This window comes from Phoca vitulina, unplaced genomic scaffold, assembly GCF_004348235.1.
Source record: "Phoca vitulina isolate PV1807 unplaced genomic scaffold, GSC_HSeal_1.0 scaffold16, whole genome shotgun sequence".
In the NCBI taxonomy this organism is placed as follows: Eukaryota; Metazoa; Chordata; class Mammalia; order Carnivora; family Phocidae; genus Phoca; species Phoca vitulina.
Window position 1 is genome coordinate 31155997 of NW_022589719.1, and position 6195 is coordinate 31162191.

A 6195-nucleotide genomic window follows, 5' to 3' on the forward strand; every position below is an offset into this window, starting at 1 on the left:
GGCTGAAGGCCAGAGACTGGCCTGGTGGGGCCACAGGGAAAACTGACTGGTACAGAGGGGCAGCCCTGGGGGTAGGAGCAGGGGGATTTCCTAAGGGAAACTATCATTTGATTGGCCGGTTTTCTCTCCTTCTTTGAGTGTTGGGTGTCTGGGTTCTCTGCAAGGCTGTGAAACCCTGTGACTACCCAAGCGGGAGCCTTGTAGAGCTCAGGGATGCAATGTGTTGGGCTAGGTCTGCTCAAAGAGGCCTTAGAATCCTTCTGGGCTCCTCCAGTGCCAGGCAGCACTGCCGGCAGCCCCAGATGGAGTTGCAACCCGAGCAGCTGGTGGGCTGTCTATCCCCAGGTCCATGGCCAACAGTGAACACACCTTCATTGCCTCAAGCCTGATGGGATCCAGTGCAGCCTCTTGGGAGAGATCATCAAGCGTTTTGAGCAAAAGGGATTCCTCCTCATTGCTATGAAATTAATTCAGGCTTCAGAAGACCTTCTCAAGGAACACTACATTGACCTGAAGGACCGACCTTTCTTTGCTGGCGTGGTGAAGTACTTGCAATCAGGGCCTGTGGTTGCCATGGCCTGGGAGGGGCTGAATGTGGTGAAGACAGGCCAAGTGATGCTCTGGGAGACCAACCCTTCATACTTCAAGCCTGGGACCATCCATGGGGACTTTTGCATCCAAGTTGTCAGGAACATTACCCATGGCAGCGATTCCATATAGAGTGCAGAGAAGGAGATTGGCTTGTGATTTTGGCCTGAAGAGCTGGTGGATTAGAAGAGCTGTGCTCAGAACTGGATCTATGAGCAACAAGAGAGCAGACCTCAGTGCTTTGCCCACTCCATTCCCTCTCCCTCTCATGGGCAGGGGGCCAGGTTCTAGCAAATCCAGTTATTTTTGAGAACTTCTGTATAATCTGGAGGGGAACTGGGAGCGCTCTCTGTTCAGTATTATGTGCTACCATCAGATTAAAATGTTTCATTCCTCCCCCCCCCCCCCCCCAAAAAAAAAGAATCCTTCTGAGCTCAGCTTAGACCTTGGAGGCCTTTGTGAATTTAGTAAAGAGAGTTGATTTCGGCTGGTGGTGTCTGCCATAGGACAGAAGCAGAGAACCCCAGCAAGGAGGTGAGAGAAACTCTGGAGAGACCCCTTTAGAAGACTGATCCTTGGAAAGGCTTTGTGTTTGGACATAACTGGGAGCCTTTAGAGGCTCAAGTGTGTCAAGGATCCTCCAAAGAACATGATCTAGACACTAGGTCCCAGACCCAGCCCAGGGAGTCACATTGCCAGGAGGCCAGGGGCCCTCTGCGTTTGTACCAAGGATTCCAAGTGGTTTTTGTCTAAATTCAAAAATATATATCATGAAAATCTTCAAATATATATAAAAGTTATACACCTACCTCCCTAGACTATCATTCTGATTCAACTCTACTTGCTTCATCACATACCCATTCATCTACCCATCCTTCTTGCCATCCATCAATCCATTATTTTTGAGAATTTCAAAGAAGTTGCAGACATCAGTATGCTTCCTGTAAATACTGCAGCATGTACTTCATTAAATAGGAATCATATTGATTTATGAACTTTTTCTTTTGAGATAAAATTTACATGAAATGAAATGCCTAAATCTCAAGTGTACATTTGCTACGTTTTAACAAATATGTATACCTGTGTAACCCAAATCCCTATCAAGATATGGAACATTGCCAACACACCAGAAACTTCCCTCAAACCCCTTCCCAGTCAATCCCTGCCCTCGCTCCCACCACCACCACCACCACCCCCAGAGGTTACCACTATCCTAATTTTTATCCATCATAGATTATTTGCTTGTTTTAAAACTTTATATAAATGAAAGCATATAGTGTATACTATTTTGTGTAAAGCTTCTTCAACTCAGTGTAATGTTTTTGAGATTTATCCATATTGGTGCAGTTTGTTCCTTGTGATCACTGAATAATATTCTATTGTGTGAATGTACTGCAGTTTATTTATCCATTTTTCCAATTGATGAGCATAACTATTACAGCGATTGTGTTGCAGAGTAGTTAATGACATAGGAAATGCCTATGCTGTTCTTTTTTTTTAATGCCTATGCTGTTCTATTAAGAAAAAAATTTCAGGATACGAAATTTATGTACAATATGACCCTAACTGTGTGAAGAAAATAATTCATAGGAAATATGCTAAAATGTTAACAGTGAGCTTTGCTATGCTCTAAAAACTTTTTTATTAATTAATTTTATTTTATTTATTTTTATAAATAATTATAGATTCACAAGAAGTTGCAAAGGCAGTACAAAGAAGTCCTATACACTTCATCCATTGTCCTCAATGGTTACATCTTACATGACCTAGTACAATATTAAAACCAGAAAAATGTCATTGCTATAAAGTGTGTGTATAGTTCAGAATCATTTTATGAGGTGTGTAAATTTATGTAATCACCACATGCAAGATACAGAATTGTTCCATCACCTCTAAGATGCAACCCTTTATAGCCACACCCATCTCCTCCCCGACCATCCCTAACCCTCTGCAACCACTAATCTGTGCTCCATCTCTATAATTTCATTATTTTGAGAATGTTCCATAAGTGGAATCATGCAGTATGTGGCCTTGTGAGATTGGCTTTTTTCATTCAGCATAATGCCCTTGAGACCCATCAAAGTTGTTAAGTGTTATCCTTAGTTCATTCCTTTTTATTGCTGAGTAATATTCAATGGTATGGATAATGCCCCTCCCCCCCCCCCACTTTTCAAAGTTCCTACTGAGCATGAAATGTTTTAATTTTTAGGAAAAAAGAAAAGTACTGATGGGAGGGGGCAATGCATAGAGAAGCAGTTCATGACTTCAAGGAAATGTTGTGTTGAATTAAATAAGAGAATTTTAGGCTTGGGATGCCCTTGGCAGTCACCTAGGTAAGTTTTTTATTTTGCAGGAGTCCTCCTTGCAATATCCTGACAGGTAGTTGTACAGCCTCTGTGTGGATATTCCTAGTAACAGGGAACTCACTATCAAATAAAGCATTAAATCAATAACAAAATATGCCTTTCTTCCTAGAGCCTGGGCATGACTGAAAGATCTCTGTCACAGGTTATCTTTGCCCTACCTAGGTCTCTTCCCTGTCTCCCCTAACCAGGTAAACATAAGCCCAAGACAGTGAGCAAAGCCTGCAGAGCCTGAGCAAGCCATTGGGTATGCTAGATCCAGGAATGGACTCTCCAGGGAGATTTCAGTATTCACTCGCTTAGAAAAACAAGAGGCTGCAGACCTTTTAAAATAGAATGAAATTCTGCATGAGCACACACACAGATACCCACAGTCCCCTAGGAATAGTCTCCTTTCTGCATTGTAGGATGCCCCCAAAAGGCACTGAACCACTAGTCCAAGAGCAAAGGTCTCAGATTCTCACCTGCTTCCAATCCTTGGTAGCTGACCTAAGATCACTTGCTTTTCCTTCGGCTTTCCTTGAGAGCAGACTCTGACCTGTCCATGGTTCTGATTGCTAATGTATTTCACTGGAAGGCAAGGTGAGGGTTCTTTCATTCGTTCCTTCATGATAACTAACATTTATTGAGTACTTACTATGTGCCAGAGACTGTGATATGCTCCTTACATTTAGCCTCTTTTTATTGAAGTCTACCGGACATAATGAAGAAGAGCACAGATCATACACATACAGCTTAGTGAAGTTTCATACAGTGAATTCATTTCATACAGTGAACCAAAACAAAGATCAAGACATAGAACATTATCAGCACCCAAGAAGGCCTTTCATCTCCCCTTCCAAGTGCTATCCTCCAAATGTAACCACTGCCTTGACTCTTAACAGCATGGATTACTTTTTTTCCTACTTTTGAACTTTATATAAATGGATCATACAGATTGTCTTCTCTTTGGGGTCTGGCTTCTATAGCCCAACATTATGTTTGTGAGGTTTATTCGTATTGTTCTAGACAGTTGTAGTTTATTCACCCTTGTAGCATTACCTTGTGTAAAACATTCCGCAATTTATTCATTCTACTGCTGATGGGGCATTTGAGTTGTTTCCAGTTTTCTGGAATATCGCTGATGGAAACATTCTTGCTCATATCTTTAGGTGAACATATGCTTTTCCATAATATATAAGATATTATATATACATGTATATATGAATATGTATACATACACACATATACAGTGAGTGGTAAATGTGGTACATTTTTCAATTCCCATTTTTCAGATGACAAATGGAGGCTTGAAGATGTTGAGCCAGGAAGTAGTGGAGCTGGGACATGAATCCTATCCCGTCTGGCATTGGAGCTCAAGTTCTCTAACCATCATGCTTTACTGCCTCCCAATGCATGGGCCATTTAACAGTATTCATGACGTTGGGGCACCTGACTGTAGAACATGCGACCCTTGATCTTGGGGCTGTGGGTGTGAGCCCCACATAAGGTGTAGAGATTACTTAAAAATAAAATCTTTAAAAAAGAAAAAAGTGCTCATGACGTGCCGGCCTGGTTGCTGCCATTGAGGGAGACAAAAAGATAGGAAGGCACAATCACACAAGGAAGAAAATGATAGATGGGTGGATAAGGAGTCTGAGGAAAAGGGGGTCATTTTTATCTTGGAAGATCATAGGAGGCTTCCTAGAGGGAAAAAAAAAAAAAAACATCTAAAGAGAAAAGACAGGGGCAGATTCTGGGCATGCCAGGGTGATGAAGGAAGGAGTGCCAGGCTGAGAGAGTGGGGGCAGAAGAAAAGGAAGTCCTCATAGAGTCACAGCTACAAGGGCCCTCAGAGGTCACCTTGTCCAGTCCCCATTGTCTACTCATCCATTTTTACATTGCTGGCTTCCAAATTTATATACCCAGTCTTGAACATTACCCTGATCTCTAAACTCCTTTTTATTTAGTTGGATGACAAATAGGCATCTCAGATTAACATTGCCAAGAGAGGGCTCCCGATCTTGTCCCCACACAATCCAAACTGCTCCTCTTCCAGTCTTTCTTGTTCTTTGGAACTACCAGCAACCAACTACTCAGGCGCCCTCCCACAGCATCATCCTTCCTTCCTCCCTTTCCCTACATCCAATCCATGAGCATGTCCCATCAGCTATATCTACAAAGCCTACTCTGAATGTGATCTCTCCTTATGACCTCCCCACTACCACCCTGGTTATGATTACCATCATCACTCACCTGGATGACTACAACAGCCTCCTCCCTGTTTTCCCTGCTTCCATGCTCCTTTGGAAGGCCACAGGGAGAAGCCTTCTTTGCCTCTTCCAGCTTCTGGTGGTTCCAGATGTTCCTTGGCTTGGGGCTTCCTAACTTCAATCTCTACCTCCGTCTCCACATGGCCTTCTCCTCTGCACCTTATCTTCCTATTATTGGTGACCTCCTCTTATTGGTCATTAAATTTCGGGTCCACTTGGATAATCCACAATGATCTCATCTTAAGATCCTTAACTTAATTACATCTGCAAAGATCCTTTTTCCAAATAAGGTCACATTCATAGGTTCTGGGTGGACATATCTTTTAAGGAGCCATCATTCAACTGAGTACAGAGGTGAATCTCAGAAGCTAAAAGAGTTTAAATTGAGTTTAAACTTTAGTCCTCCAGTGAGTGATTATTTTTCAAACCATAGAAGACTCTTGGCCTGCACATACTTGCTATCTCAGCACTGACTGTCCATGCATCACTTCAAAGGTCATTCTGAGGAGGGAGTGTCTGCATTGTGTTTGCTGCAAGGCTAACTTGGGGCTATGAGTCTAGCCAGGGACCTTGCCGCAACCCCAAACCCACCAGATCATTGCTGGGGGTATTGTCATTGCTACTAAGGGGGCCAAAACAGTTTCCTTCTGAAAAATGACCTCCCCGAAGAGAGCTAGCTACCTGCTATGCTGGTGACAAAAGGAAAAAGAAGGGATCCAAGAAAGTGCTGGTTCTGATCGAGGATGGTAGGCTGCCTCTCTGATGGATGATCCCCAATAATCTCCCCACCTAGTTTTTTTTTTTTTAAAGATTTTATTTATTTATTTGAGACAGAGAGAATGAGAGAGAGAGAGCACATGAGAGGGGGGAGGGTCAGAGGGAGAAGCAGGCTCCCTGCCGAGCAGGGAGCCCGATGCGGGACTCCATCTAGGGACTCCAGGATCATGACCTGAGCTGAAGGCAGTCGCTTAACCAACTGAGCCACCCAGGCA

The 6195-nt window shown here is 43.1% G+C and overlaps 1 pseudogene; it reads left to right on the forward strand.

Annotated features, from left to right (window-relative positions):
• Positions 1-349: 349 nt before the first annotated feature.
• On the forward strand, positions 350-879 carry LOC116638714 (annotated as a pseudogene).
• The last annotated feature ends 5316 nt before the right edge of the window (positions 880-6195 follow it).